The sequence below is a fragment of the Salmo trutta genome, chromosome 28 (assembly GCF_901001165.1).
Source record: "Salmo trutta chromosome 28, fSalTru1.1, whole genome shotgun sequence".
Taxonomy (NCBI): domain Eukaryota; kingdom Metazoa; phylum Chordata; class Actinopteri; order Salmoniformes; family Salmonidae; genus Salmo; species Salmo trutta.
In genome coordinates this window covers 30,756,742-30,767,078 of record NC_042984.1, presented here as the reverse complement: position 1 = coordinate 30,767,078, position 10,337 = coordinate 30,756,742, and positions in this window count along the sequence as shown.

Here is a 10,337-nt window from a genome sequence, read left to right as displayed (position 1 = left end):
CTGTCCCTCTTTATTCTCTTCGCTCTCATTGTCTCTTCCTCTCCTCTCCTCTCCTCTGCTCTCCTCTGCTCTACTGTCACTTGTCTATGTCCTGCTGATCTAAAAGGTCCTATCTTCACAGGCGTAGTCTTATCTGTGGCGTGTGATGTTAGGCCTCTATCTCTCTGTCTGCAGTCTGTCTCTTTGCTTGCCTGCTTGGCTTGCCTGCTCGACTGTCTGTCTGTCTGTCTGTCTGTCTGTCTGTCTGTCTGTCTGTCTGTCTGTCTGTCTGTCTGTCTGTCTGTCTGTCTGTCTGTCTGTCTGTCTGTCTGTCTGTCTGTCTGTCTGTCTGTCTGTCTGTCTGTCTGTCTGTCTGTCTGTCTGTCTGTCTCTGCCTACCTGCCTGCCTGCCCATCTGCCTGTTTCTCCCTGTCAACCTGTGTGTCTGCCTGTTGCCTGTCTGTCTGCCTTGCCTGCCTGTGTGAGTGCCGAGAGCCATCTCTCATGGCCCAGGCACTTCAGCAGTGATTCAGATCCAGGGAAGCCTTGCTTCATCTGTCATCATACAGCACTGGCTGTCATACCACCACATCGCATAGAACTACACACAGGATTGGTCAGAGGATAGGTCTGAGTTAAGGAGATATACGCTCACACTCAAAGACATAAAGTACATACATACAGGCAGAGACATGCTCATATACCCAGTACTACAATCATATCTAAACAAAACAGTTGCCTTGCCTTAAAAGCAGCAATTCTCAATCGTTACCCATGAAAGTCTGTGATTGTCTGATTGTCTTCTGAAAGGGGGGAGTGATGGGGAGTTGACTCCAGTAACTACTGCGTTACTTCCTTATACCCACACCAATGATATCCTTAATTACGCTCATTAATGTGTTTTTACTTACCAGTTACTTAATTAACCCCAATTAGCTCAGTAATGTGGCACGGCACGATTGCAAAGCGTTATTTAGCCAAACATGGACATTTGTATATGTTGGTGGTAATTGAATGGTCATTGGAGCTGGGAATAATGAATCAGTCATTAGCGTAAACTAAAAATAAAATGTGCAGATAACATCAATATGAGTGAGACTGGTGCTGCGCTGGGGGAGTGATGGCTGTGATGTCTCATTCAGCAGAGAGAGGGAGAACGAGAGAGAGAGAACGAGAGAGAGAGAACGAGAGAGAGAGAACGAGAGAGAGCGAGAGAGAGAGCGTCTGTGTTATTATCCTCCAGTGGAACATTCTCTTCACTTTTTTTATTGAGCTCTCTAATTAAGATAATTCATTACTTCACCAGTCAGAAAAACAACACATTTCATATAATACTATAATACTCCCTGGGAGAAAATCAATGGATTCTGTTCATCTAAACTAGCAAATTATCCAAATGGACCAGTGTTCTTGAGCTCTGATTTGTATTTGAGAAAGCAAATTTGTATTTGTGCAAAGTGGTGTATTCGGATGATTACAAAACAATCGACAAAAGACACAATGACGGGTAAAAGACAAAAGGATAAGGAGTCAATTAGAAATATCAAGTCTCCACAGACGAAACATGATGCCGGTCCAGGAATGATGTTCCACTCTTCTAGAGTCTGAAGCAATTTACTGTAGCACACCTCTGCAATGCGACCGTGAACAATAAGGGTGCGACAAAGGAAATCCCTAAATTGTGCCATCACATTGTAAAATAAATCGCTATGGTTACGGCCTGCCGCAACGCAGGTTAAACGTAAGCCCGCCCCCCTTTCAGGGGCATCTCAACTGGCCGCATTTTAAAGAGGTGGGAACTCCCAGCGGACCAGGAAATAACGAATGCCCTCTATCCCAGAGAGGAGTGTGAGACCAGCTATTCATAGATCCTTTCTCTCTCTACCGCTCTCCTCTCCCTCTGATTCTCACACACGGGCCGCCTCGCTCGCACGCACACACAGACACATACCCATAAGCACATGCCCAACTATTCACAGTTAAAAGCAAACGTCTATATTTGTCCCCTAAACACACCAACGATCAGCACACATACATATACACACACAGTCCAGACTGACATATGCTGTCTGCTCAGCAGGTTCTACAGGGAGAAATAATGGTAGACAGACAGATAGGTCAGAGAGACTGATGTAACCGTAGTATTGTGTTCAGATTCCACTCAGTAGTCCCTCTCCCTCCCTACTCTGCTCTCCCTCTGCTCTGTCCCTCTTATCACCTGCTCCATACGAGTAAAAAAATACTGAGATCATCTTGTACTTCTCCTTTGAACACCATGTGACACCTGCCACAGAGCATCCCACAGGAATAGTTATCCGTCCCTCCCTCCCTTCCTCCCTCCCTCCTCATTCCAATGTGTATTCAGCATACATATCACACCATGAATGAACCCTCTGACTGGCTCCTGCACCGCATTCAGGATCCATACATCTAGACACTGCCGGAGAGAGGGAGAGGGAGAGAGAGAGGAAGACTGTGTCCTTCAGACAACCATGGCTGGATATAGGGGAGCAGGGAATGGGAAAATATGACTAGTGTACATGTAGAAATGTATCCCCATTTATAGCCTACAGAGACCATATTATGGGTTATGATGGGGACAGAACATGAGAGGCCCACGGGTCTGAGGGAGACAGGGGGAGAGGGGTGGTGGAATGGAGCTGTGGCAGGCTAACACAGGGGACGGGAGCGGGGGCATTTGGCAGGGGGGATGGAATAAGGAGGGGTGGCGGACTGAAGTGGGGGTGAGTGGGGTTGGGGGTGGGGTTAATGAAGCGCTAAATCCTTTCTTCTCCACTCTGCCAGCCTCCCTCCCATTCTCCTGTCCTCTGGCTCGACCTACCTTCACACATGAACTTCTCTGTTCAGGGGAGAGAACCTACAGACACACACACACACACACACACACACACACACACACACACACACACACACACACACACACACACACAAACACACGTACACTCTCTATATCACTCTCTCATAGACACAAACTACAGTGTACCTCCAGAGGCACACACAAAACAAAGTAGATGCACATTTTCCTTTAGCCGTTATTAAATTAGCCATTATATTTGTCGTCTGGATGGTCTAAACATGTATGAATTGACTATAGACCTCAACGGGGTAGTACTTGCCTGAATCTCACAGAGAGAAAGAGAGACAAAGAGAGAGACAAGGAGAGAGTTGAGTACCCCAGAGATAGAGGGGATAGAGATTGAAAAAGAAAGAGAATAGAGAGACAGTGAGAGAGAGAAGAAAAGAGAACGAGAAGAGAGCGCGAGAGAGAGAGAGATGACCTTTTGTGGACTGGTTTTTCCTGACAAGGGCACTGGATGGCATCTCTCTCTGAGGAGGTTCATGCAGAAACAAACGAGGCGACAGGAGGGAACAGACAGCTCAGTGATAGGTTCAGAGGAGGGGGGGGGGAGTGGGAGAGGAGGTGGGGAGGGGAGGTGGGTTTCACCATGTCTGTCGAACAGCCAAGGAAAACATCCCGAAAAAATACAACAACAACACTGACAAGTGCATTGAGCAAGGACACAATAAGAAGGAGAAATAAAAGAAATGAAAGAGAAGCTGTGTTGCCCTCATGTCGATGATGAGATGGACACTCAGGAGCAGAGGAGGGCAGAGCGCTGGGCACGTCATGCCACCGCAGCCCATCACTTAGACACCGAGCTGGCAGGGAGCAGGGCCGAAACTAGCCACAATCAGTCCGTCTGCACCACACCTGCAAGGCTGAGGCACCGCTGAGCTACGGTAGAATCAGTTAGTAGAGAAACAGGGGGTCTGTCTCTCACCCCTCTTATTATAGCAGAGTGACAGAGACACAGAGGGAGAAGAAATGTGTAACAGAAATGGAAAAAGTCATATCAACTGACAGGACATACATAGGGGGAACTCCAGGGTGCATTTATGCTGCAGAGTGAGTGAGTGAGTGAGTGAGTGAGTGAGTGAGTGAGTGAGTGAGTGAGTGAGTGAGTGCGTGTGTGTGTGTGTTTTTTCACATCTTGTTTTATTATGCAACATAATTTCCAGTAGCACTTGTCAGCATCAGTCCAGCCAGTTAGAATACAGCAGTGTGTGTGTGTGTGTGTGTGTGTGTGTGTGTGTGTGTGTGTGTGTGTGTGTGCGGTGTTGTGTGTTCCTCAGTGTTCCTCCCAGGTGTAGCAGACCTGCCAGCCAGACCTGACAGAACCTCTGTTTACGATTCCACTTAAACATGACGAGGCCTGCGATGTGACCTGGGGACCAGACCTCTGTCTCAGCTTTACAACAACACGGCCACAGCAGATCAGAGCACAGCAGAACAAGACCAACAGCACTGTGGCAGAGCCTCAGAATAATGAGCATCAGAAAGAGAAAGCACCTTGAAATGAGACTGGAGTCAATGCAGGCCTTTTCCCTCCATGATGTGGGGCCAGAGGGGCCCTGGGTACTATTACACACAGAACTACACTCTATGCCAATCCGCTACAGGGGAAGATTCATATATTACCCTTTAGTGGCGGATGCTGGCTGACTTTGCCTCGCCTCTCCCTCTCTTTGTGTTTCCCAGCAGATATGCTGTGTTTAAATGAGTTATCTCCAACGAGGTTTTGAGCGGCGGTCATGGGCCCCTCTGCACAACAATTAAACCGGTAAATAAAGTTGTTGTGCACGGCCGTTTGCAATTAAACAGTGTTGTCTCGCAGTGCCATCAGCAGACAGAGGGAGAGGATCCCCAGAGGTTCTGGCTGTGTGGCTGCTGATGGCACTCACTGTACCAGGCCACTGCCAGCCCTCAGGGTTACTGTACTGGGGAAAGATATGCCAGGAGCAGGCAGCATTCCAGCTACCTGTGGCATCTGGCAGGCAACTCACGGACAACTAACATTTTAGATATCTCCCCAGACCGCCAGCCAGGAGACATAGTCGGGGAGAGGAGAGGACAGCAACTCCATGTATCTGAAAGTGGCTGATGTAGGATCTAATGAGGGTTAGTAGTTTCAATCAGCCCCAACAGAGGAGAAAAGACTGGTATACTGTCTCCATATATGTTAGTTAGCTACCTGTGTAGGCTGCAGGGCTGCAGAGTGAAGGAACTCTCCCTCTCTCCCAGGACTAAGTCCCTGTTCCAGAGACACAGCTACTTCTCATGGCAGGCAGTTCCAGAAGAAGACCAGGGAAGACACAACCCGAAGGGAAGGAACAGAAATCAATACTGAGCTAAATTGAAGAATCTGTGCCCATTATTTCCCCTGTTTCCCATTCCTGCACTGTGTTTCTGTGACATCGCTTCTCTGCACCGAGACCTCCGCCTGTCCTATTCACACTCACCCACTGACAGATGGAACACGCAAACATGCGAGCACACACACATTCACACCCTCTATCTTGTTCACTCACACAAACAAAACAAATCATTAAATAATTCAAACACTTTCCCACCTAGAAAAATAAACACTCGGTCCCACTCTAACCACACAGCAAAGCAAATAGAGAAATATTACTCACAACTACTGTAATATAAGGGGTTTATAGCACATTCTCTGAACCTTTGAGGAGGTCCACAATCACAATACTCGACGCTCTGGCAATTACAACACTCTCAGCTATCCTGTATAGTAAAAGGAGCCCTGTTGTGCCCCACAGTGCTCACCTGTGGATCCCCCTACAGTAGCCAGAGATGTTAGCTAGCTACAGTAGCTATTTCCTGGCTGCATTATAGTATCTGCTGGCTGCCTGGCTGTGAGCTGGCTCTGGCTCTCTGGCTCTGGCTCTCTGGCTCTGGCTCTCTGGCTCTGGCTCTCTGGCTCTGGCTTTCTGGCTCTGGCTCTCTGGTTCTGGCTCTCTGGCTCTGGCTCTCTGGCTCTGGCTCTCTGGCTCTGGCTCTCTGGCTCTGGCTCTCTGGCTCTGGCTCTCTGGCTCTGGCTCTCTGGCTCTGGCTCTCTGGCTCTGGCTCTCTGGCTCTGGCTCTCTGGCTCTGGCTCTCTGGCTCTGGCTCTCTGGCTCTGGCTCTCTGGCTCTGGCCTGTCCACCCCACTCCTCTCAACTCTCCACTGCAACCTCATTACTCACTCTGCACAGCTTAACAGTGCGGAACAATACGGGATCACATCCATTTCAATCTGAAATAATCACCAGCATGAAATCTAATAAATTATGCAGCGCTCAATAGCCCAGGACTTCAGCCCTGCATTAACACTGAGCTAATGATGCCAACACATTATTCTCAAAGTCAACGTGCATCGTTCGTCCCTGGGCTGGGACGTCAAGACTGCAGCCACAGCACGAATCGCTGTACACCACAGCTTCACAGTAAAAGCTCAGCCCATCTTGTAAGAGTGGCGATCCATAATCCAGGCCGTTCTATAACTTCATCACCTTTTTCACGCTGTGGAGCGTTCACCCATTGCATTGTTGGAATGTGTTTTCTGAGAACTCCGCTACAGTGCAGCAGATAAAGAATGTGATAACTGTTATCTCATCATCAGCTGAACCACGGGTCATCTTATGGTCCAACGGAAGGACTTATTACATATTCCTGAATCCTATTCTGTGGTCAGCGGTCACTGTGGGGTTGAGTGTACGGTCATAGGTTCATGTCGTGTAGCAGAAGATGAGTTCTGATCGGGAAAGCTCCATCTTGGGCTAAAGGGCGGGATGTTATCGCCGCCGCCAGTCACAGTGCCATCTGCCTCTTAAGGCTCCGTGCTACTCTGGAGACACACACGATGACGCAGACTCACCAGAGCTGCTTCTGTCGAGGCTGTGGTTACTGGCTGTCTCTGGAGTGGTGTGTGATTGGAGGTCCATGGTCTATCCACCCCCTCAGCCATGTCCGTTATCTCTTTCTCTCTCGGGGTGAGACGCCTTCTATCGACCGACCCCAACATAGAAAAGACAGAACACAACACTATCAATAGGGAGAGGGACAAACATACATTTACACATAAACATAAACCCCATGTCTTTGGCTTCTGTTTTGCTAACAAATGTTTTACAACTGAGTTTTGGCATTACGTGTACTGTGTCGTAAAATATCGAGGCAAATTGACTCTTTCCCAGGGCTGTATTAGTGGTTATAAATCATGCTACATTATTCAGACCAATAACTCACTGCATAGCAGCAGGCATTTGTTTGCAATATGTCAAATGATTTCCACACCAATACAGAAGACAGTAATCATTGATATATCTTTAAGCATAATGAGCAGTATGTTTTGTCATTCTTGTATATAATCAATTTTGAGTTCTAAATAACAGAGCAGCCTGGTCTCATAGACTAGACGTAACATAGTAAACATAAATCCGGGACACTGAAATGAGTATGATATGTTATGTTTGGTATGGTTACATAAGACAGATGGTTACCTAAAGCAAAAAACGAAAGTAGGGTGGTTGATCGGGGTGGATGGATGGGCGTATAACGCGAACATCTCGCAACCCAAAGGTTGCAAGTTCGAATCTCTTTGCAGACAACTCTACCCTTTTAGCAACTTTTCAAAACCTACAATTATTTTGCTACTTTGCAACTACTTAGCATGTTAGCTAACCCTTCCCCTAACCCTAACCTTAACCCTCGAAGCTAACTCCTAAACTTAACCCGAACCTTAACCCTAACCCCAAGCCAACGTTAGCCAGCTAGCTAATGTCAGCCACCTATCTAACATTAGCCACCTAGCTAGAATTTGTAACATATCGTACGTTTGCAAATTTGTAACATTGTTCATTTTACAAATTCATAACATACAATACGAATTGTAATTCGTAACCTATCATATGAAATTTGTGATGGACATACACAAATTAATACATACCATATGAAACGAAACGTATCATACTAAAATGATTGCCCCGGATTTACGTACAGAATAATACAAAATGCTCTGAGACCAGGTAGAACAGAGTGGATAGATAGCAATAAAGATAGAGGGGGTATGGAGGAAGAGCGAGTGATGTAGATGAAAAACAAGAAGAGAGTGAGTTGGAGGGTAAGAGTTGCTTGAGTCTAATTTTGGAAACACTTAGTACTGAAGTCATTTGGCTGTGGGCCAAAGTGTTTCTGCCAGGCAGACTGTTCAGTTACATCTCACACAGTCTCCTAATTATTCCCCCACCACTCACTTAATGCCCCGCTGCCGAGTCCTCCCTGTTACACAGTCAAACAGAGCAAACACAAGGTCATTATTAACACACACAGCACATTACACCAACCACAATACGGTGAGACAAGACGCGGAAGCTGAGGGAAACACATTCAATACTGTATTACTCTCCATTTAAACTCGACATTAAAACTCCCAGAAATGAACGCTCTGGATGAAGTCTAAATGGGGTTTGAAGTTAAAAGCACTAAAATGATAGATCACACAGTCTAAACAAGTTCTCAACTTGTAATTGAAATGTGTGAGTGAATGAACAGCAGCAATGTGCACTGCAGTCCCCTGAGAAAGCAGATGGAACATCACAGCTCAGGGGAACTTTTGAAGAATGTTGTCCATCTGAACTAGCAGAGAGAACCAACCCGAAGGAAACCTTGAGGAAACTGCTAGGACTCTGAAACAAAAGTGTGCTGTTCCTCAAGAGCATGGTCATACTGCGGAGTATAAGCCGCACACAGACACACGCACACGCACACACACACACACACACACACACACACACACACACACACACACACACACACACACACACACACACACACAAATTACCCACATACAGACAGAAATCACTGTGCTTGCTTTAAATATGACACTGGCTCAAAGGAAAACTAGGATTAGCCATATGCAATCGATTAGCCAGGCCCGTGTAATAATTAAAGGAAGCCTGGGTTGCAGCAAGGTATGTGTGTCGAATGTTAAGGTCCCCAGGCTCAATAGCATCCCACTCAGCACAATCACTACTACATCTCATTGCCAGGTCTAGCTCCTTGCGATCGGACTGTCACGCAAGGTAGATTGTGTGTGTGTGTCTGCGTGTGCACGCTGCAAGTTTGTGTGTGTGAGTGCAATTGGTCCTCGCTCACTCCTCAGTGTAATCTTTTGATTTGTCGGATTGACCCCACTTAATTCAATTGAACAGAATCGCTGTGACAGCAACACTGAATGGATTTACAATGCACTGCACCGGCTCTAATAATAACTTACTTCCTTCCCACTGCACTAGTTGGCACAGCCACAAAGTCATAACATCCTAACCATAACCACACCGCTAACCATAATGCTTAACCCTAACCTTTAATTAAGCACATTTTTGTTTTTATAATATAAACCATTTTCACTTTGCAGCTGGCCCATCTAGAGGAAATCACTCATCTCTGCCTCCAGGACAAGACTCATCCCAATAAATGTCAACCTGCCTGCACAGCAGGAATAGAGAGAGATGCAGATAAAGATACTGTGTACATTACAATGTCAGGACAAATGCACACATGAGAATACTGCACTTTGTACAGTAACTCTCTCCCTCTCCCTCTCCCTCTCCCTCTTCCTCTTCCTCTCCCTCTCTCACTGAAGCTGAGGCCAATGGTGGTCTCTATACAAGGCTGCTTGCCGTTGTGTTCCAGATCAACGGCTTCTCTCTCAGTCCTGTCGACCTCTGTGTCTGGCCTGGGAAAGGTCAGAGGGGGAGCCCATATGCCTCGCCCAGCCATCTCTCAGAGAGAGAGAGGGAGAAGGAGAGCGATAGAAAGAGTGAGGACAGGGAGAGGCACAGAGAAAGGGGTGGGACAAAGGAAATAAAGAGAAATCAAAACTCAAGGTGAAGTGTTGAGATTACAGCTAGTTGTATGTCAACATTATTTGATATGCATATTGATCACCACCACACTGTATGACGAAGCTGAAGTTTAAACAGCGTGTTCATGTAAACTCATCTTCATGACAGGACTACTGGAGGCATCCATTTGAACTGCACAATGACCTCAGCTAATTTACTGTTTTTTCATCTCGTTATTATTGCAGAACAGACATTATCGTCCACCAAGATCAATGTCGAAGCCTTATTTTCCCCCAGTTTAACGCTAAAGAGGCATGTTTTAATTTGGAATTGAACAAATAGCTTTGTAGGCCTAAATACACACTGCATCATCCGCTGTCTCTTCTGAGAATGGCGTTTTAATTGCAAAGTAGGACAAAAATCATTAATTCTTTGCAGGGGACAATCTCTCCGTAGAGTGGAACACTGCCAGAGAGGGTGGATGCCTCTAGTCCAATGGGCACAATGCAATGGCGTAAAGGTGGGAATTGCTGTACTTTATTTATTTATTTTTGTTCACCGCCGCTTCAGACACCTCAGGCCATTTACCTGCATCAAGAAGTAGAAGAAGAGGTCTGCAGGGAACCCATCTACTCTGTTGACTTAATTTCATT